The sequence below is a fragment of the Pan paniscus genome, chromosome 10, assembly GCF_029289425.2.
Source record: "Pan paniscus chromosome 10, NHGRI_mPanPan1-v2.0_pri, whole genome shotgun sequence".
NCBI lineage: Eukaryota > Metazoa > Chordata > Mammalia > Primates > Hominidae > Pan > Pan paniscus.
This window is the reverse complement of record NC_073259.2, coordinates 116,188,137-116,211,009: the sequence shown is the minus strand read 5'-3', so window position 1 is coordinate 116,211,009 and position 22,873 is coordinate 116,188,137. Positions and strand designations below refer to the sequence as shown.

The window sequence follows — 22,873 nt, the reverse complement described above, 5'->3', positions numbered from 1 at the left end:
TTGCCAATTCCCAGGGAATGTATTATGATTGGCCCAAACCAGTGGTTCTTAACTGGGGCCAATTTTTCCCCCTCTCCACCTGCATCAAGGGGACATTTGTCAATGTCTGGAGACATTTTTATTGTCATAATTGAGGAGGAGGTGCTATAGGCATCTAGTGGCAGAGGCCAGGGATGCTGCTCAACACACTGCAATGCACAGGGCAGCCCCCAATGCCCGCAAAAAGAAATTATCTCACCACAAATGTCAACAGGGTTGAGGATGAGAAAGCCTGCAGTAGATGGTAGGTCAGCAGTTTGACCAGTAGATGAATCTGCGGGACCTCATGGGAGTGAGCTCCCTGGGAGATGGCACAGAGAAGGAGTGAGGGACAGTGAGGGAAGCTCGAGTGCTGACCACACTGGACTCAGCCAAGCAGAAGCTGAGCACCGGGGCACCAAGGGGCCAGGGCGTGGGCTCATGCTCAGGTGGCAGGAGCCCAGATCCAAGGAGAAACTCAGGTCAGAGGAAGGGTTGTGAGGTGGGGACCGAAGCCAGGCTGCACCAGGAGGCTGGCTCCTGGAGGCTCCAACAAAGGGCCTTTTTTCCAGAGCTTCTCGCAAAGGTCTGCTCAAGTGCCTGCTGGGCCCAGCAACATTCAGCCCCAGCAGCAACCCCACTGGGCTTGGCACCTGGACTTGTGTGCGGGGGAAGTTGTATCCGGGCAGGGTGGGCAGAGAGAGTGCCAAAGGGAAGGTCAAAGTGGATCCATTCCCAAGCATACACTGAGCACCGACTGCATATCGGGGTCCTGCCTGCCTCTCTCCTGTGTCACTGCATCCTCTTTACTTCTGCTTCTGTGCTCCGGCCAGGCATGCTGTGTTCCTACCATACTCCAACTCCACCCTCTGTAGGGGACTTTCTGCAAATCCATCCCTCACACTGGAATATCCCCACCACACATACTCCTTTGCATGGTTGAGTCCCGCTCATCCTTCCCATCCTAGACTCCACACCTCTTCCTGGGAGAGACCCTTTCAGTCCCCCGAAATAAACCAAGTCTCCCTCCTCCATGTTCTCGTAACACTCTAGCCTCTCCCTTTGGAAAGCTCACAACACTTCCTTTAAAGAACTTATTTACAATTAGAGGGGGTGAATTCTATACTCCATCCTCTGCCCAGAGGGGAAAGACAGAAGAATGGTTAAGAGCACAGCCTTTGGCATCAGTCAAAGGCAGGTTCAAACCCTGGCTCTGCCACCAACTGCATGACGTAGAGCAAACCCCCACACCTCTCAGAGCCTCAGTTTTCCCATCTATAAAATGAGGGTAATAATAACACCACCCTCATAGGGCTGTTGTTAGGATTAAATGAGGTCCTCCTAGCAACATGCCCAGCACATAATAATCCATCATCATGATTATAATTATTATTATTACCATCACTAGCATGGTGGTTAAGAGCATGAACTCTTGGGCCAAGCATCCAAAGTCAAATTGCCCGACCTCACTGGACCTCCATTTCCTTGTCTGTGAAATGGGAACAATAATAGTTCTCACCTCTTAGGGTTGTGGAGAACATCACATGAGCCAGTGTATGTGATGTCCTGAGAACACTGCCTGGGGCATGGTAGGTGGAACATAAGGGTTTGTTACAATCATGTTGTAAGAGCCAGGGGATAGGAACTGGGTCTGTCTTGTTCACTGTTGTATCTACAACAGGTGCTCAATAAATACTTGTTTACCAAGTTTCCGCATAAGTAGCACACAGCCTAATTGTGTGTGTGTGGCGGGGTGGGGGCACATCATGGTCACACCATCACCATCTTGTTGGGGCTATATGTAGTGGTAAATAAGATACTCTGGCCTCCAGAGAGCATCCCCCTGCCTGAGCACTGAAGGCTCAGCCTCAGCTTCCTCATCTGTCAAGTGGGCCCTCAACAGGACTTTCATCACAGGAATGGGGGCCTGGCTGGTGGGGGCCGATGTTGGTGCATACTGAAAGCTTCTGACAGGCCTACTGGGGAGATTTCCAAAAAGAGAGAGTGGTAAAATGTAGGGAGTTTTTGTTTGTTTGGTTGTTTGTTTAAACTGCAAAGCCAGTGTTGTGATTGGCTTCCATTCCAGCATTTAATTAAGTTAACATCGAGTCTCTGTTGTCTTTGGGTGAAAAGAAATAAAAGACCCTCCATTTGCTCAGAGGTTTCCCAATGTTTAGCTTGACTGCAAATCTGTTGCAATCCCTCAGTCCCATTCTCTGCTCAGTCCCTGCCCATCCCACTGGGCCAGGGAGATCAAGGTTAAGGACAAAGAGGTTTCACATGACCAGGGGTCTTTGTGAATTTTACAGGGTTTCCTGCAAATCACTCTAAAGTTGAAGCCTTCCATAATTAGCATGCCAGTGAGAATCCTTTGATCATGTCTCCTCTGCTGACTAAACAGAAAGGAAAGGGACATTGGGGTGATGCCTATTACCTGAAGGTGGGTTGTGCCTCCTTGACCCCCACCTTGAAATCAGCCTCAGACTCTGAGTCAGACATGCCCAGCTCCACATCTGCTGTGTGACTGTGGGCAACTCACTCCACCTCTCTGATCCTCAGAGGCCTCATTTGTAAAAATGGGATGATAACAGTAATCACAGGATATTGTCAGGGGCTTCAGTGAAGTGATCCATACACAATGTTTAGCCCAGTTTCTGGCACTTAGTAAGAGCTCAATAAACATCAGTCATTGTTATTGTATGACATCATCTAACACTTGCAAAGACTTCCAAAGACCTAGGTTCCAGCCTGGTTCTACCACTCATTACTGAGTGGTTTTTACCCACATCATGTTACCCCTAACCTCTCTGATCTTCCTCCATCATATGATGAGAGGAATTCAAGCCCTGGAGAGGATAATGAAGTGGATGAGAATGATCACCATCATAAGTATAATGATAATTCCATTTATTAATTGATTCTATCACTGAACTGTTTCCAAAACCCTTATCTCCCACACTACCCACCACCATTGTCCCAGCCCAGGCCTCATCACTTCACACCACACTCACTTATTCATTCAACAAACACGTAGTGAGCACCACAAAAGCCAGGCGGCCCCTTTCTAGGTACTGGGGCTACATTGGCAAATATACAGGCAAACATCCCAGGCTTTGTGTGCAGCGGTTTTCAAATGGGGGTGGTTTTGCCACCCCTTCCCCACCTCAGGGGGCATTCGGCAAATGTCTGGAGATGACTTTTGGTTGTCACAGAAATCATGCTACTGGCATCTACTGGGTAGGGGGCCAGGGATGCTGCTCAACATCCTACAATGCACAGGTCGGCCCCACGCCACACAAAGAATGACCCAGCTCAAAATGTCAATAAAGCCAGCATGGCAAAACTCTGTTCTAGAGGGAAGACACAGGCAGGAAACAAAATAAATAAGTCATTCACAGGGTGGATTTGAAGGTGATAAGAGTTATGGAGAAAAGACAGAGCTGTGGTGGAAGAGGCCAGGAATGGGATGGAGGGGGTGAAAGTGGTGGTGATGGGATTTACCAAAGATCTTATGTAGGGTAGGAGAGAAAGAGTATGGCCATTTTCTTTCCTTTTTTCTTTTTTTTTTTTTGAGACAGGGTCTCACTTTGTCTCCCAGGCTGGGGTGCAGTGGTGTGATCATAGCTCACTTTAGCCTCGACCCATCTCAGCTCCCCAAGAAGCTGGGACTACAGGTGTGCAACACCACACCCGGCTAATTTCTGTAATTTTTGTGTAGAGGCAGAGTTCTGCCACATTGCCCAGGCTGGTCTCAAACTTCTGAGCTCAAGCAATTAGCCTGCCTCAGCCTCCCAAAGTGCTGGAATTACAGGCATGAGCCACCATACCCGCTGTCCCTGACATTTCTGACCTGAGCATCTAGAAGAATAAATGAGTAGGGCAGCCCAATCCAAACGTCCCTTGATATCCACTAGTAACCCTCCCTTCCCCTGCCAATCCCTCCCCTGTTCCCTACACAGCAGCCAGGAGAGTCTTTAAATAGAAATTTTACACCTCTATTCCCTTCTTTAACCTCTAAGCCCACATGGCTCCCAATGGCTGTTAGCACCCACCCTGACCCAAAGGCCTACCATGACATGAACCCTGCAGGCTCCCCAATCTTCCTCCCCTTTCCACTCTCTACCCCCGCCTGACCCTGCTTCTCTTGAGTGGCTCAGGTCAGATGCCACCTCCTCCAGGAAGCTTCCTCAAGCAAAGTGCTTGCTGAGCATGCTGGTCTGTGATGTCCTGTCTCCTCCACCTGAGCTCTGTGCATGTGGGCATCAGAGCTTCTTGCTCACCATTCCAGGGTGACCCACCATCCAGGTTTGCCTGGGATCCAGTTTCCCAGGCCGGTTACACATTCAGTGCTAAAAGTGGGAAAATCCTAGGCAAACCACAACCAGTTGGTCACTCTCATTATATACTTGATGTTTAGCAGAGTCTAGGCCCAGCTAAGCTCAATTACTATCTGTTTAATAAATGGCAAGAGATGTATAAATGTTTTGTATGTATGGATGAAGTTCATTGTTAATGAGTTAATAATCCAAAAGGACTGGCCGGACTTTTGGGAACCCCTGGAAGACCCTAACCCTGATCCATCCTGACTTGAGCTTGAAGGACCTATAAAAATCACAGCGTCTCTGCTCTCTAGCCAGGGCCCAGGCCAACCTGTCAGTCTGTGCAGAAAGGGAGGTCAAGGCCATTGGAGAACACTTGGAGCATTTAAGTCCAAAGACCTAGTTCTCCTGAACCTGGACGCCAGCCCACCCTAGGCCTGGGCCTCAGCTGCCCCACCTTGGAGCCCAGTGTCCTGATTCAAATCACTGCCCAGCCCTGTCACCTGAGCTCCGTCTGGGACAGTTTATCTCCCTGGCCTGCAAAAGTAGGTATCTGAAAATGCTTCTCCCCAGGTTTTAGTTTTCTTTTTCTTTTGTATTTTCTTTTAAAAATACTTTCTGGTGAAATCAATCCTCCATCCTTATCATGTCCTGAGAAAAGGGGCTAACTGTATCCTCTAGGCAGGTGGCCTCCGTGCCAGGACAAAAGCTGCTCTGGTTCTTTTCACACATGTAAATCTGAACTCCTGGGGGAATGACAGGACAGAGTGGGGCACACCCACACTCAACTAGAGAGTAACTTGGCTTAAAACAGGATTTCAGAGGATGTTCTCTGTGCATAAAGCCCAACCAATGATGGTCCTGGTGGATGGGGGCCCCCAAAGATAATTATCTTGGGGGATGGAAGGGATATTTTTCATGACCACAATACAGAAGATAACAAAAAACAAAGATGTACAATTTGCATCATGTACAATGATGTGCAGTTTGCACAATGAATGCACACCCCATGTAACTCCCATCCAGGGCAAGAAACAACACTGCCAGCACCTTGAGACCCCTTCCAATGACATGCCCCCCTCCTTCTCCAGTCGAGATAACTACCTTCAGGACGATGGTGGTAATTTCTTTCTTGTTTTTATGTTTCCACCAAAGCATGCCTGCATCCCTAAACACTATAATGTAGTTTAGCTTCTCTTTTGAGCATTTTATAACAAGAATTCTGTAGTATGTGCCCTTTTGTAGCTGGTTTTTTCACTCACCATTATTTTCGCACAATGCCTCCTTTCATGGATTATAGCTGTAGGTTGTTCATTGTCACTGCTGTGTACTATTCCTTGGTATGTCTAAACCTCATTTTACTTATCTATTCTACCATAATGGACATTTCAGCAGTTCCTGTTTGTCACAGTTATGAGTATTATAAAACAATAAAAGAATGTGTATACCGATTTCTGTTGAGTGTATATCTTGACATAAAACAGCAGAGTCATAGGGCATGTATTGTGCTGCCTAAATAAATACTGCTGAACAGTTTTGCAAAGCAGTTGTACCAATTCACACTCCCACCAGCAGTGTATGAGGGTCCTAAGGCCTCTTTGAACTCCATCTATTAACTCCACAGTTTTGTTGTACATATGTGGCAGGCTTGGAGTGTTAGCCTGGGAAGCCTACTGAACAAGACCCAGCTGGTTCCCTGACCCCCAAAAGCAGACAGTCCGGTAGAGGGGATGCAGGTTGGTTAGATCAACACAGAACGCTGTAATCACAAAGCCTTAAGGAATGCTGTGGAGGTTGGAGAGCACATGCCAAGGGGAGCCCCAGAGGAATTTCCAGAAGTGATGCTTCACCCAAGACCTGAAGGAGGAGCTGCAGTTAATCAGGTGAAGAGGGGTGGGGGTTGAGTGGCAAAGCATGCTGGGCAAGGGCACAGTATGTGCAAAGGTCCTGAGGTGGGAGGCAGCAAGGTGTGTTTAAGGAGCTGGGGGAAACAAAGGCCCAGAGAGGTCAAGAAAGTCTCCTGAGATGACATAGTAAGTGAGTAGCAGAGCCGGGCCTGGATTTCACTGCTCAGGGATCCTTGGTGCTCATGGATGCAGCCAGTGCAAATGTAAACCGGTTCCCTTGAAATGCAAGGCCCTGTCACAAGAGCAGGGCCTGGATTCAGGCAGGCCAGAGTTCAAATCTTGGCTCTGCCATGTCCGAGTTGTGCGAGCTTAGGCAGGTCTCTTTGCCTCTCAGAGTTTCCTCATCTGTAAAAAAGAGGACAGTGATGGGAAAGCCGCCACTCAGGGCTGCTGGGGGAGTAAAGGAGGCTGTGCTGGGAAAGGGCCTGGTATGGAGTGAGTGCTCACTCACAATAAGGGGCATCATTATCTCACTCCCTTTCACCAGGCTGCTGGGGCTGCAGTTTTACAGGAGGAGCTAAGCTTTGTTGTGTACCTATCATGCTCCTGACACCTCCTAGAAGGCAGGAGCTCCAAGGGTCTCCATGCTACGGATGAAAAAACTGAGACTCAGAGAGGTGAAGTGAGTTGCTCTCCAACACACAGCTACAAACTGGGAGACAGCTAGGATAGAATCCTCCCGCACACATAAGGACGGCAGCTGAATTACCTTCTCAGCCTCTGCAGACAGAGTTTTATCCCAGGAAATCAATAGTGTGAAGCAGGAAATCAGAGAGAACATTAATAAGCTCAGGCAGCAAAATGAACTGCTTCAAAGCAGCCATTCTCGCTGAATTCCATCCACAAAGCCTGTTACAAATGGCACAGCTCAGAGGAAGACAGGTGCTCCCATGGCCATGAAAAAGGATGCTGAATGCATAACGCGTATGACCCAGGTTTGTAGAACAATGGGCCGCTGTGTCTTTTGAGGTCATCCATAACACGAGCTCTCAACGTACAGACAGTACAGGCTCTGGGTCCCACATGCTGAGGAGACTTGGCTTTACAAGAAGTGGTCCAACAGGGCTCACAGACACACTCATCTAGCCTGCCCTATGTTTTAAAATTGCCCGAATTGGTGGAATTCTCTTGGAAAAAAAAATTCAAGATATGTGACCATCCTGGACAGGCATTCTTGTGTGGCAACAATAGGCTGGGGCTGGGGCTGGGAGAAGCTGTGCCCTGTGGATGGGGCACTTGGTCTCTGGCTCGCCATAGTCCTCCTGCCTGTCTCATGCCTATGGGACCCACCTGTCCTGGAGGCATCTGGATTTTTGACCGCCCCCCTGCATCCCTGGTGCCATCACAGCTTTCCGCTGATAAACTGACACAGGAGGTGGGGGCTTGTTAGGGAACAGCCACTTTTGTCAACCAAATGGGAGGGAAGTGACTGATCCAAGGCTACACAGGGGTTAGTGGGATGTTCAGGTTGAGTCTTCAGGATGTGGAGTGCCTCCCATTGCCCTGGATATTGACGGGCCCCTGTCTGGCCTATATTATCACCATGCTGAGAATAATCACATTTGTAACATCAGTCATAATAGGCGTGATTTACCAGGCACATTGCATGCTGGGGGCAGTGCTAAGTACCTTGCATGCCTGATCTCATATCATCCTCACAGCAAGGCTGTGAGATGGGGACTAGATGGCTTGTTGACCAGTCATTTTAGTCTGACCAGTTATCTCTTCCCTTTCCTTGGTTAACTAGGTTCTGATTTTCCACTGGGGGCCCACGCCCTCCCCAGCTATTGGTCTTTGTGGCTCAGGAAGCCACAGACAGTAATTCATGCCCCTCCCCCAAAGAGGTGTCATGGTTGATCACATGACCCTGACCTGATCAAACAGCAGAGATCATTTCCCTAGTCACTGTGACAGGTGCCAGGAGGCTGTAGGTCTCAATTTCAGAATTGCTGGAACTGGGCTTTCAGATGCCGCAATATAAGTAGGGAGAGACTGATGGGTATTTGTGTTCAGAAGAAGTTAGCTAGTCTAAAATGAAGCCCACACAGAGAAAATGGGAGCCAAAAGATTGGTGAAGCATGACGGAGAGGCTGGATGCGGTGATTCACACCTATAATCCCATCACTTTGAAAGGCCAAGGTGGGAGGATCGCTTGAGGCGAGGAGTTTGAGACCAGCCTGTGTAACAAAGCGAGACTCCATCTCTGCAAAAATTTTTTTAAAAATTAGCCGGGCACAGTGGCACCCACCTATAGTCTCAGCTACTAAGGAGGCTGAGGCAGGAGTATCTCTTGAGCATAGGAGGTCGAGGCAGTGAGCTTTGACAGCACCACTGCACTCCAGCCTGGGTGACAGAGCAAGACCTTGTCTCTAAAGAGAAATAAAAAAATAGAGAGAGAGAGAGAAGGAAGGAGAAAGGAAGGAAAAGAGAGAGGTGACCAGAAAGAAAGAGAGACCTGTAAGATATCAAGCTCCTGGATCCAGCCAAGCCTGAAGCTAGGTTGCTAGTTTTATAAGCCAATAAATTTCATTTTATGCCTGAGAATAAAAGAGTGTAAGGATGTTTAAGTTGGGTTTTCTGTCACCTACAACCAACAGAATCCAGATGAATGCAAACACTATCATTATTTCTATTTTACTCATGTATATGAGGAATCAGAGGCCAAGGAGATTGAAGTAAATTATCCAAGGCCACACAACTGTGAATTGGAGCACTTGTACTTGAGCGAGATCTGCCTTACACCTGAAGCTGCTGGGTTAGAAATGTTGGTCTCTTATAGGGCTGTCCCTCTGCCTCCAGGAGCTGAGGGTTGGAGATTTTAGAAATAGCATGTGTTCAGAGCTGCTGGTACCTGTGGTGTTTTGAGGAGGCCAGGGAGGGAGGAGAGGAGGCTACATAAAAATGAAATACATAATTGTTATTTAAATCAGTTCAGATGCCATAAGAAGAAAAATCAAAGCTTTCTGTGGCATTTACCCAGTGCCATTTTTAATTCTACCTTATCAAAACACAGCTGGGATTAGTTTTTCAAAAAGGAAAAAGCTCCTTTAATAAAAAAATAAAAATCTTCTAATAAAAGTTAAAATAGCCCACAGGCCCATCAGGTGACAAAGGAAGGGAGAAGGGGGCATTTTAGCAACTTAAAGCAGATTAAGAAACTAATTTGTTGACTCTTTTCTCCAAAGCTCACCTCTCCCTGGAAGGCTGTGTGTTTTGCATAATGAAGCTGAAATCACCCTGTTCTCTCTGCTCTTTGCAGGGATTTCAATAGGCTCCCATCCCAAGTTGAGGGGGGACAGCTGGGAGGCCTTTCTTCTTCTTGCTTTGGCCAGGGTTTAATGGAATCATTCAACTCCCCTTTACTTAAAGTCTTTACAAGGTTTCCCACTGCTGGGAGGGGCTCACAAGGCCCTGAGGACACTCCAGTTTCATCATATACCAGCTCCCCCGACCCCAAAAGCAGGAACCTGTGACTATGCGACATTTACCTAGTAAAAGAAACTTTGCAGATGTGACTAAGTGGAGGATTTTGAGATGGAGAGATTATCCTGGATTACTCAAATAGGCCCAATGTCATTACCAGGGTCCTGATGGAGAGTTGCAGCCAGAGACAAAGATGTGATGACGGAAGCAGACATCAGAGTGGCTTGGGGCTATGAACCAAGGAATACGGGCGGCCCTCCAATGCTGGAAAAGGTAAGAGAGTGGATTCTCCCCCTGGAACCTCCAAAAGGAACCCAGCCCTGCTGACCCATTTTAGACTTCAAACCTCCAGAACTGGCAGATAGTAAATTTGTATTGTTTAGAACCGGGGATGGTGGTGGCCATCTGTAGTCTCAGCTACTCAGGAGGCCAAGGCAGGAGCATCGCTTGAGTCCAGGATTTTGAGACCAGCCTAGGCAATATAGTGAGACTCTATCTCTTCAAAATTTTTTTAAAAATCACTAAAACAAACAAACAAAAAAGAACAAAAAGTTTTTAAAAATTAGCTGGGTGTGATGGCACTTGCCTGTAAGTCTCAGCTACTTGGGAGACTAAGATGGAAGGATCACCTGAGCCCAGGAATTCAAGGCTGCAGTGAGCTATGATCGTGTCACTTGCATTCCAGCCTGGGTGATACAGACTCCATCTCTAAAAAATAAATAAACAAGTAAAGAAAGAAAGAAAAGAAAAGAATTTAAAGATTGTCTTGCTCAAGCCACTACCTTTGTGGACTTTGTTTCCCGTAGCCATAGGGAACTCATCCGCTCACGCTGAAAAGCAGCATGGGAGCAAAGGGGCCGCAGGACCTGTCATGGATCAGGCTGTGAAAGGCCTATGTTCTAGTCCCAGCTCTGCCACGATGCCCAGGGGGTGGGAGGGCTGGCCGGCTGCTCCCTGGGACCCCTTCCAGAGCTGGCAGCCTTGCTCTGCTGAAGTTCACACTCACGGGGACAGTGATCACAGCAGCCCAAGGCTTCAGGACTGTAGCAGGGGCTGGCAGGGGGTCAGGGGGCCAGCAAAGGCCCCTGGCTGGGGGATCATGAGGGGTGAGGGCAGAAGATCTGGGTGGTCCAGGGGAGAAGACACTGACACCTCAATCCCCAGCATTGAGGAACAAGCTGTGTGGGCCCCCAGCTACTACCACCTGGTTCTTTTTGAGTGACACACAGGTTTACCTCTCATGATCAGCCAGTGCCCAAAATCAGGCGGACAGACAGAGCAGCAGGTTGCCGTAAAAGCTATGCCAGGATGGATTATGGGGAGAGGCCCTGATGACCAGAGAATCCCCATGCCTCTTCACTCTGCTCATAGACAGTAAGGAGGTGCCTCACCACTCTATGATGTAGCTCACCTCTGACAAGACCTGAAATAAAAGCCACCCAATCACAATCATTATGTTACTAACTGGCACTTATGTAACCTGTACCATATGCTAGGTGCCATTTTAGGTCATTGAATCTTCACTCAGCCCTTCCAGTTTTGTATCTGTTTTACAAATGGGGAAACGGAGGCGAAGAGTGGTTAACTCACGGCCCAAGGCCACTCAGCTGAGAAGCAGCAGAGCTAGGATTGAAACCCAGGCAGGCTGACCCTGGGCGTGACTCAGGATGATGCCATCATTCTACCCCGTGTGCCTTCTGAGTTCTTGCCCTGGGCTGAGAACTCTCCATGCATAAGGTCACGTCATCTTCACAGCAATCCTAGACACATCAGCTCACCCTCTCTCTTTTGCAGGTGAGGAAACCGAGGCACAGAAAGCTGATGCCAGTGGCCCAAGGTTGTGTGATCAGCTGATGGTCTCTCTAACCCAAGCCTGGTGCCTCTTCTCAGCTTTTCACTGCTGAGCTAGGTTCCTGCTCACTCGCCACTGGCTTCAGCCAGTGTGAGAGAGTTTCTGTTATTTAAAACCTGCCATGTCCCATTCTGACATTTCAGAACCTCATATGGGCTTGTTCTCTCCCTACTAATAACGATGAATATTGTTCTGAGCATTTACTATGTGCTAGGTATTGTGCTGGGCTTCTATGTGAATTCACTTATAAAACACTCATAGCAACCCTTGGAGAATGCATTATTATTATCCCCATTTTACAGATGAGAAACTGAGGCACAGGGGTTAAGACACTTGTCCAAAGTTAGAGAGTGTGCAAGTGGCTGATCTGGGCTGTGAAGCCAAGCAGTTTCAGTCTACAGCCCATGTTGGTGACTCCAAAACTACACAGCTTCGAATTCGCTCACTTTGCAGCATGTACCACTCTGGACCCTAATCTCCTCCCCACCTGAACCTGAGCTGGGAAAACTCTTCCTAGGTGCAGGCGTTGGGTCTTAGCCATGGGATCAAATACTTTATCCAAGTCCCCAGTTCACAAGGGCTGGTGAGGGAGTCTTCCATAAAAATGGAAACGAGAAGAAGAACACCTCCTAGAATTACTACAAGTCATTCAGCCATAAATTCTCTCTTGTTTGAAAGTATGTTTCCCCCAATTAATTCCATGTCATGCAACTATCCAATTTTATTTGGAGATAGACCTCCAATGCCTAAGGAATGATCCAGGAATTCACACCTTCATTATTTTCTTTCCTAAGGTGGTAAGCTGAGGCTGCTCTTCTCAGTCTGGGACTCAAGAATTCTGGGGCTCAGATAGCAATAGGATCCACCCATCTGATGGTGCTAAGCACAGAACACTCATTCATTCATTCTCTCAACAAACATTGAGCATCTACTATGCACCAGTCCCACCTTGGTGCAGAGGCACAGCTGTGAACATGAAGCCTGCTGCCCTCCCAGGACAATTATCCAGGTGTCTCCTCTGTCCTCCCAGGGGGCATCACTATCCAGGTCTATCAAGTTGGGCTCATCTCCCAGGGCCCAGCACAGGACCTAGCAGCTCTGAAATGAAATAGGTGCCTAATAAAGGAGTGTTAAATAAATGAATGGATGCACAAATATGTTTATGAATCAAGCAAATCACTAAATAACATTCATGGCAGAGGAAGCTGAAGTTCAAAGAGAAAACTTACTGGAGATGCCCCAGATGGTGTGAAGAGGCAGAAAATAACTGATTCATCATGAGTCCTGAACAGATGCCCACAGACACATTAGTGCTAGGAAGAATCTTAGTTATGCCCATTGGAGAAAATGACTTATCTTCTGGCTAAGATGACCATTGTTGAGTACTTACTCTACACTAAGCATGATCTCATTGAATCCCTGCAAGAACCCTATGAGGTAGGTATTATTGCCATTTTACAGATGAGGACATGGAGGCACCGTGAGCTCATGCAACCTGCTCAAGATTACACAGCCTATAAGCTACCGAGCTGGGATCGGAAGTGAACCTGTTCAATCCCAAAGCCCAAGTTCTTAGCCCTCACTCCTAAGGCACAACAGAGTTAAATGGGGCATCTTTTTACCCAGCTACTGGACATGTATGAAGATGCCATTGTATTTTTTTGAGGCCGGGGCATCTATGGCAGGCTGGCTGACCCAACTCCATCCAATGTCCTGTCCCAGTGGTGGGTCTTCCCGCATGCTGGCCATCAAACGATAGAACCTCACTTCTCAGAGTCCTCTCCAGCCTGGTTTCTGCATGTGCCCACCTCCCACATGAGATATAGAAGTTGAAAGCAAATGTCATGAGACAGGCTGTGGTGCTGTTCCTTCTACCATGCACAGACAAGAAGGTGCTTTGGGTTTCTGCAGCAGTTGTAGCTCATGTACAGCTGTCCTCAGTGTATAGCGGATGACGCTGAGGCTGAGAGGGAGCCATTGGCTGCTGTTAAGTGGCTAAGATCTGAACCTAGATTTGCCTGATTTCAAAGAATATTCATTTCTTGAGCACCTATCACACACCAGACACTGTCTAGGTACAGCTAGATGTCACTTATCCAACATTGTGAAAAATGAAGAGTTCCACGTAAGTGAATTTTTCAGACACCAGAGGCTACCTACACAGAAACATTTATTAGTTTAGCCATGGGATCAAATACTGTATTCAATGAATTATTCCTTGCCCTTGCTCCTGCCTATTAAATAGGATTTAACTATTTCTTGGGGCCAGCACAGAGGCTGGCCATTTCAGTGTCCTATAACATTCAGCTGGACAGAAGTTACGGGATGAGGTTGTTGGACCACTACACTAAATTCCCCCAAGCTGTCATTCTTTTATTTCCATGCTTCTTAGTTTTGTAATCTCTTCATCTTCACCCTTGTTCCCAGGCTGTCAGCTGTTTCTTCTGCCTGCTGTCACTGTGCACTCTCTACCATTCTACAGTCTCATCACTTGCTTCCTCTATGTGCTATAGGGCCTGGGAAATCAGGTCACTGAGCTCCTTACAATGGTGTGCAGAGAAAGAGTAAACAGGCCCTGAGTGAGGGAATGCTGGCTCTTTTCTGATATGGGCACTGGAGTAATTAAATCAGACTACTTTCTTATTGTGTTTTACAGAGAGTTGAGTTCCCAGGGTAAATGGCATGCAGTTATGATGGTGATACACCTAAGAGCTATGTGAAAATTAAAACTAATCTAATTGTTCCAGAGATTCTAGCTTTTCTACCTGTCCCACCAGGGAGGCTTTCAAAATGCAAAGAGCCCAGGACACTGGAGTGTAAACAGATATTCTAGAGGCAGAAATCAGGGCCATCTTAGCCAAGTGGGGAAGAAATGTGGGTGATCCACTGTCTCTGGAGGCTTAGGGGCTTTCTATGAACCTGCAAATCCAGACCCCAGCAGGCTCAGCCCCCAGTCCTGGTGAGTAGTCTGCCTTTAACTGTCCTAGCAGGGGACCCTCCAGCCATTCAGTCACCCAAGCCTGCCCAGCCTCAGCCTCACTGATAAACCCATGTTTACTATCCTCAGGCCTGTGGGGATGGACCTGGCCTGGTGCATGCCATTTCCAGGTTAACAAATGAGAGGGAGAGAAAAGGGAAAGCTTCCTCCGAGGAGTTCCTGAAACCGTGCATCACCCCCACCTGGGAAAGACAGAGCGGGGAGGCAGGGGGAGGAGTAGCTGAGAACACGGGCTTTGAGGTCAGAGAGACCTGGGCTCTGCCATGCGCTGGCTCTGTGACTTTAGATAAGTGAATGAATCTCTCTGAGCCTCAGTGTCCACATGGGTCAAGTGGAGACTGGGGTCCCTTAACTCACAGGACTGTCACAAGGATTCAGTGAGAGAATGGAAGTGAAGTCTGATTACAATGCCAGGCACTGTAAACACCCTGCATACAGAAGCTACGGTGATCAGGAAGGTCCCCAGGTCAGGGTCCTGCAGGGCCACCTTGGAGCACAGGCCAACATATATTAAGGCTTTAGTGCTACTCCAATTAGAAAAGAAAATGGAACCATAAAAAGCTGCACTGGAGAAGTCCTTCGTGATCATATGTAACTTCTCTCCCATTCTATAGATGGGAAACTGAGGCCCAAAGAGGGGAAGGGACTTGCTAAAGGCCACTAAGTCAGTTGGCGCAGAGCTGGGATTCAGACCTCTTCACTTCCCACTCAGAAACTCTTCCCCCAGGACCATTGTCACCTGCCTCCTACTGTCTATGTGGCCTTGGGTTGTCTCTCTCCCTTTCTGGGTCTCCATCTCTCCATCTAAGAATTCTCCAGCTCACAGTCTCTGGAGTTACTGCACCTCTTCTGACCCTTCAGATGCCTCACCTGTGGATGAATGCAAACCCCCATATGTCACCTGACTCACAATGATACAGCCGAATCCATCAGATTTTTGCCTTGGTCATCCTAGTCCAAAGCTCAGGACCCTGGCTGAGATTTTTAGCTCATGGGTCAGCAAGTTTTTTCTGTAAAGGGCCAGATAGTAAGTATTTTAGGCTTTGCAGGCCATGTGATCTCTGTCACAAATACTCAACATTGCTGTTGTAGCTTGACAGCAGCCATAGACAATAGGCCAATGAATGGGCTTAGCTGAGTTGCAATAAAACTTTATTTACAAAAACAGGCAGTGGGCCAGATTTGGCTTGTGGGCCATAGTTTGTTGGCCTCTATTCTAGACCATTCCAAGCTGGGTCCAATATTTCCTCTGAGATGAGAGTAAACAATTTGTCCTGGTTTGTGTGGGACTCTTCCAGTTTTCGCACTGAAAGTCCTGTATCCTAAAGAAACATCTCAGTTTCAGACAGTCAGGATGATTGGTCACCCTATCTGGGATCTGGAGGCCCCTACTTTCTCTTATCTCTGCATTGCTCTGGTAGTGACATTCAACCGTCTCCACCATAAGGAGGAGGAGGAGAAAGAATAGGAGGAAGAGGAGTTATTGTTTATTATGGCTTCCAGCATGAAAGGCACTATGTGAAGGACTTTGCCAAATTACTTTGTTTGATCCTTACAACAATCCAATGAGGTGGGGCTGAAGTTCCTTCCAGTAAAGGGTAAAGTCTGGACTGGAACCCAGCTTCATCTGCCTCCAGAACCCAGGTTCTCCTACTTCTACCTCAGATTGTAAGCTCATTGAAGACAGAGCTGGGGTCTCTCATTTCTGTATCTTCAGTGCCCAGCACAGAGTATGATGCTGAGAAGATTCTGAGCAAACACTGAATATAAGCAAATACTGATGCTGAATGAATACTTGAATGGATGCATGGAAGGATGGATGGATGGATGGATGGACGGATGGACGGACGGATGGCAGGATGGATGGATGAAGAAATCTCACCATATTCAAATAGACAATTCCCACTTCTGTGACATGATTCACTTCTGCCAACCAAACCTCCAGGTGAGTGAAGGGGGGAAATGTCAAATGTATGCTATGACATCAGTTACATAAAACATGCCTGCTGGCACTGGGAGGCAATATGACATCATGGTTAAAAACACAGTCTCTGACATCAGGTGATCTGTGTGCAAATCCCAGAAAGCCTGGCTTCTGAGCTGTGTCACCTGGGCAAGTCATTCATCTCTCTGACAGAAGACTAGATGAATACAAAGCTCCTGGCACAGTGTGTGCACCTGGTAAACACTTTGTATATGGTACTTATCATTATTAGTGTTGATATTAGGATGGACAGAAAGCAAGGTAGGAATGGGACACCAACAGTGAAAAGTACAGGTGTTCATTATGCACCTCTGAATAGGTACCAGGGTCAAACAGGGGAAGGAAATAAAGATGACTTACTGGTAACTGCATCAGTTAGCTATGACCATGAGAGTGGTGTGTAACAAACAACCAGAAAACCCCAGTGAGATACCTGTGAGAGGCATTTATTTTGCTGATCTGCTTGTGACCAGCTGGAAACTGGCTGGACTCATCCCTTCACCAAGGTCTGGACTTAACATGTGCCCATTCTAGGGCCAGGCTGAGAGGGCAGCTCTCCACCTAGCCATGGCAGAAACACACAAGTTTCCCTAAGGCCTAAGCTTGGAATGGGTACACTATCTCTTCCACTTCACTCTAATGGCCAAACCTGGTCACATGGCCGAACCCCAAAGGGAGGGGGCAGGGGCATAAGTTTTGCCTGCTCCTTGAATGAGAAGAGCAGTGATGTCTTATGGCTAAGGGCATGGATACAGGGAGGAGGGAGGAAATGGGAACAGTGATGCACCCATCCCAATAACCAGGCACTGGCGGACCTTGAAAAGGGGCCCCACAGTGGCCCAGTCCTGCCCTCCTCACCAGTTTCTCACCTCAAGGTTCTGCCTCATCAGCTCTTGGGCAAAGTCTGGAAGGCCCCTAAGCAGCAACACTTGCAGTCCGTGGGGAACCAGAGACCCACCCATACCCCACCACAGTCCCTATCTTCCCAACATCTGGACCTGCTCCAGGGAGCCATTAATCTCGGGCAATTTCTTTCCTCACTTGATTTGTTTATTTAAGGAAAACAAGTTGCTCCTAATTAGAAACACTGCTGTCGAGATGTTCAGCACATCCTAGGCTGCCTATTTTCAGACCTTCTGCCTAAAATTATACCTGTGCTTTTAACATCTGCGAGTTTGTTCAGCAGCCGTCCTAAGTGGAAGCTTCTGGCAAGATAGATTTGGGCTGTTACAGAAGGTGAGGGAGGCGGGGGCAGGGGGATACACCGGGCTTTGGAGCACTGCAAGGCAAAGGCACTTGGAAAAATGAGCACGCAACATCCAACACTCTGCTCAGAGCTGGCACCAATTGCTGAATCAACACTCGGAAGGTGCACGGCACAAGCACAGTTCAGTCCTGAGGAGCAGGGAGAATAGTGATCTTAAAGGTTCAGAGATGGTTTCTGTTTGGAAGCTCACAGGTATGTTCACACCCCTCCACCCACACACTTGTTTATACCCCTAGAGACACTCAGACACACCCTCAGAGATGTGCATGCTTAGAAGCACACACATACACACAGACATGCACAAAAGTTACACTGCTGCACAAACAGGCAAACACGCTCAGAAAAACACACATGTACGCCCAGAGATGTGCAAAAAGATACAGTACAACACCACTCAGAAATTCACTCATATGTGAGACAAAAGTTACACTGGAACACACAGAAATACACCTTCAGAGACACTCACATGCACACAGACACACTCAAATGTACGCTGCAACCGACACACCCAGATACTGACACTCACAAACACACACATACACACAGAGATACGCTCAAGTGTGCAATGCTACACAGAGGCACATACACTCAGAAACACCTGTGTATATGTCGAGAGATCCACAAAAAGTTCACACTGCAATACACACAGTCACACACCTACAGAAACACACATGTATACACAGACACAATCAAATGCACACGCTAACATTCACGGATACACACGTTCAGAAACTCACACGTTTACACAGAGACATTCACAGAGATTACACCAGAACAAACAGATGCACACACATACAGAGACAATCAGGTGTGCAATGCTACACACACATATGCACATAGAGGCACACACAAAGATACATTAAAAAACATGCAGATACATAATGCCTGTAAGTGCATAGCACAAACTCACACTCACATGGCTGTATGCACATGTATGCAGGCACTGAGAAATGCCCACATACACATGCAAATAACACACACAGCTATGAAAACATGCACCAGGCAGAGAGTACAGCTTCTTAAACACGGATATTTCTGCACAGATCTCCTAGAGCACACACGTGCATCTGTGCAGGCATACACCTGCTTAGCCCAGACACACGACTCACATATATACAACTGCGTAACATTCACAAGTGTATATACATAACCACCCTTGCACCGATTCACAAGTGCACCAATTCTCTTGCAGGCATGCACACGCACACTCACAAATCCATAGACATGCACGCTCACACTCATAAATCCATCAGACACCAAGTACACACTCACACTGACACTATCTCATGAGTGCACACACTTATGGTTCTCATGTAAGTTATGCTCACACAAGCACATGAGCCCACACCTGCATGAGAATGCACACATATGCACACATTCACACACGTGTCCACACACACACCTTACTCTACCATGAAAGCAAATTGTTCGTTTTCTCAGAGTCTTAAAAGTCAAGTCCAAGCAAGCACACAGTGGAATTGCTCCTGTTCCCCATGAATTCACTCCATGTCACTGGGATGGGGTCTGCCTTCCCCACTGATGGTTTCAGCATAAACCCGGGGCAACCCACAAGCCTCAGAACCACGCAGAAAAAAATCACACTGACCAGTCCACTGCATTCCCTGACAATTTCAGCATCCCCCCATGTGTGCATACGCAGGCACACACACACACATGCATACACACACACACACACACAATGCTGTAAGACACTTCTTTCCCCAGCTTGACTTTTCCTGCCAAGAACAGTAGCCTTGTCTGCCCAGCATGGGGTAGTTCTCAAGCGTCAGCTGAGTGCCCTACACGCAGACATTCTGAACTTCTCTGCCCTGGTCCCTAGACAGCTGCGAAGTTGAAGCCATGGAGACTGCCTACCTCCACCTCCTGATGTCCTGGTGATACAGCAGCTGGGTGCATCTAGCACTCCCAGACCACCCTGGGCTCCCCACTAGGAGTGGCTGGTCCAGCAGAGATTTTATGAGAAAGCAGAGAGAGGGCGGGGACTGCAGTGTCAGGTGATTGGAGAGAACAAGGGCCCTGCCATGTAGTCAAGGATCACCTGGTGCTCGGTGGGACAGGGCCAGCCTCCCTGGGGAAAACAGCACCCAGATAGATGCCCCCACACAAGACCCAAAAGCAGGTAGCCTTGGCACCGTTGAGCTTCACTCTTTGCTAAACTCTACACTCAGCACCCTCCAGGCACCATCTCAGTTAGTCCTCTCAACAGCCCTGTAAAGTAGGAACTGTGAACTTCCCATCCTACAGTGGAGGAGCCGAAGCGTGGAGAGGGAAGTCACTGGTCAAACTTAGATCTGATCTGAGACCTAGGTCTCTTAAATTCTAAATTAAGATCCCCTCCTGGGATTACAAAAATCTCATCAGTGACAATCACTCAGGGCCATAGAGTGTCTCAACTGAACTGGGACCTCTGAGGATACATGAAATCTCTTCATTTTTGAGAAGCAGCAACTGAAGCCCAGAGAGGTCTAGTGATTTGCCCAAAGTCACACAGCAAATGAGAGCCAACTTGAAGCTCAATCTCCTGACCCAGACCCAGGGCTTTTTCCAGGACATCAAGCACTAGATTCTGACGCCCTGGAGGAATTCTTGGGTTTTGGCAGCCTAGGGACGCAGCTCTAACTTGGCCTGAGATCGGAATCCCACCTCACACCCCAAGAACTGTCTTAAAAACAACACAGCAATGCTACTCCGCAGAGGCAGATGCCCAGCCCAAGTAGGTAGCACCATGCCATCTATGGGGCTGTGACCACAGGGGCGGCTCCAAAATGATCCTCAGAGACCAAGTGACCTCCTTGGAGCATGCTTTTTACTAATAGAAAAAGTCATCTAGCCAAACTTATGAGCTGTGCATGGGGCTCAGCAGAGCCTCTAGGGGCCTAGAGTGCGGGGATGAGAATGTCAGGAGGCCCTCTCCACGTGGCCCTTCCAGCCCCTTTTCTGCAAAAAGTTTGCACCTCCCCAGGCTCCAATAGGAATGGTCTCATTGAGCAGCCAGGAAACTTCCCCTATTTTTTTGCTCACCTAAGGAGCAGCCCCTTTGAAGCTGTAAGAATTAGGAAGTGACCTCCACCCTTCCTAGTGGTTCTGCCAAGGAGGTGAGTTGGCTCTTTCCAAGATACCTGGGGCTGCTGGAAAGGCTTGCAAGGAGGCGATTTGGCTGAGTTGGTCCCCTAGTCTCTAGTTCCCTCTCTCTCTTTACACACACACACACACACACACACACACACACACACACACACACACACACACCAGAAAGGACATAAGCAAATCTGCAAGGCACCCTACACAAAGCCCATTGCCTGGGCAGCTCTGGCCGTTGGCATCAGATGACAGGCAGCCTTATTCACCAGAGTATCACCCCCAAGAAACATCTTCTACAGCCAACTTGGAAATATGACTAGCTCCCTCTCCCTTGGAACTCTGCACTGGCCAGAAAGAGGGTGATTCATAAATCAAATTTACGGGGGCCCACTGCCTCCCCGCTGGCCCACCTCCGCGGGAGAAGCCCTTGAATGCATGCCTGTAGGGGGCACAGGAATGCCCAGAGGAAGGATGCCTGGATGAGCCGGAATGTCCCACCCTCTGCCAGAGGAGAGAAAGTTTGTCATCTGCGCAGAGCTGGGCTGTCACCACTCTGGGTTCCTCACTCGCCGGGCTCTGGACGACGAGCCCCCAACCTGCGGGGAAGCGTCTGGAAAGCGAAGCCCAGATCTGGGGGCAGAAGACATTTCGCACCAGCTCCACGCCCGGCTCCCTCCTGGAGCCCTCTTCCCAGGTCCAGGCACCTGAGTCCTTACCTGAAGGGCCTCCGCCACTTGCAAACTCTGCCAGCGGAGCTCAGCAGGCGCCCGGGGTCCCTCTCTGCGACTCCCGCGTCCCGCTTGGCGCGCCCGCTCTGTGGGCGCCTTCCCAGCTGCTGCAGTGGCTTTAAGGAAAGGGGAGCCTGGATTTCCTTTCTCGCCACCAAGGCTCCTCCTGCCGGGCCCTGAGGCTATTTCTCCAGGTCTGGCTCAAGGGGCATCCTCTGCGCCTCCAGCGGGAAAGTGGGATAGTGTGCGCCTTGAATTGCAGCAGCGGCGACAGCGGTGGCCGGGGACGAGGAGGCGGTGGCGACGCCAGCCGGCGAGCCAGGGAGGCGGGCGGAAGCGAGAGGAAGTGAAAGCCGGGCTCCTGTGAGCCTGGCGCTCGGGCGGGCGGCACTGCGGGTGCCCCGAGCCGCGGCGAGGCCCCGCGCGGGCACCCGCCCCGGGGATGGAGATGCCCGGGCCCGGTGCGCGCAGGGCACCGGCTGCGGCTCGGCGCGGAGCTCCGGCCGCCTGGCTCTCTCTCGCTGCCTCGCCGCTGCCTCCTTGGCTGCCTTGCTCGCTCCCCTGGACTTCACGTCTCCAGCCCTAGCTCCCGCGCCGCTGCCGCCGCCGCCACCAGCAGCGCGCCTCAGCCCGGCGCGCTCCTCGCACGGAGCCACAGCACTGCCTACCGCTTAACTCCTTGCATGCCACCTGGCCCTCCCGCAGCCTCCTGGGGAGCCGGGCATAGCCGGTGCCAGGCCGGCTGAGCATATCGGGCAGGGGCCTCAGCCTTCCGGCCTCAGTGTCCTCTTCTGTAAAATGGGTTCGAGACCCAAGCCCAAGCCATAGGGTCGCTGGAAAAATTCACTGAGCGGATTACGCAAAGTGCCAAGCTGCCTGACATGGGGAGTATGCACCCCAAATGGCAGAGTGCTTGCTGCTGCTGCTACTGTTGTCGACCAAGAAGCTTAGCACGGTGCCTCACAAATAGTAAACACCCAATAAAGCGCAGTTTCGGTTTTTGGTATTTAGTTTGTAGTTTTAACAGGTGGTAAGTTTTAGCTGTGTAACCTCTGGGTGATCACTCGCCCTCTCTGAGCCTGTTGCTTTCCAATCTCTGTGACCTTGGGCAAGTCATAGCACCTCTCTGAACCTCTGTGTCCCCATCTGTAAAATGGGGACAGTAATGCCCGTAGTCAAAGAATTCCCAGAGAAGCTCTGGCAGAAGAGCCCTTCTCATGACGGGGCAGGGCATCTAACGGGAGCTGGACATCTTTTCTTTCTTGATCTGGCTGG

General features: G+C 49.0%; 1 protein-coding gene across 3 annotated transcripts in view; it reads right to left on the bottom strand.

Annotated features, from left to right (window-relative positions):
- WSCD2 (WSC domain containing 2) overlaps window positions 1-22,506 on the bottom strand; it is a 121,794-nt gene extending 99,288 nt beyond the window's left edge. The window contains exon 1 of one of the 3 annotated variants that reach the window (XM_008957963.4): window positions 21,587-22,506. The gene's annotated coding sequence lies outside the window, so the exon portion shown is untranslated. Of the gene's footprint in view, window positions 1-19,643; window positions 19,761-21,586 lie in introns of those variants that run through there. The other 2 variants (XM_003832535.5, XM_034934407.2) reach the window with 2 other exon arrangements.
- Window positions 22,507-22,873: the final 367 nt, after the last annotated feature.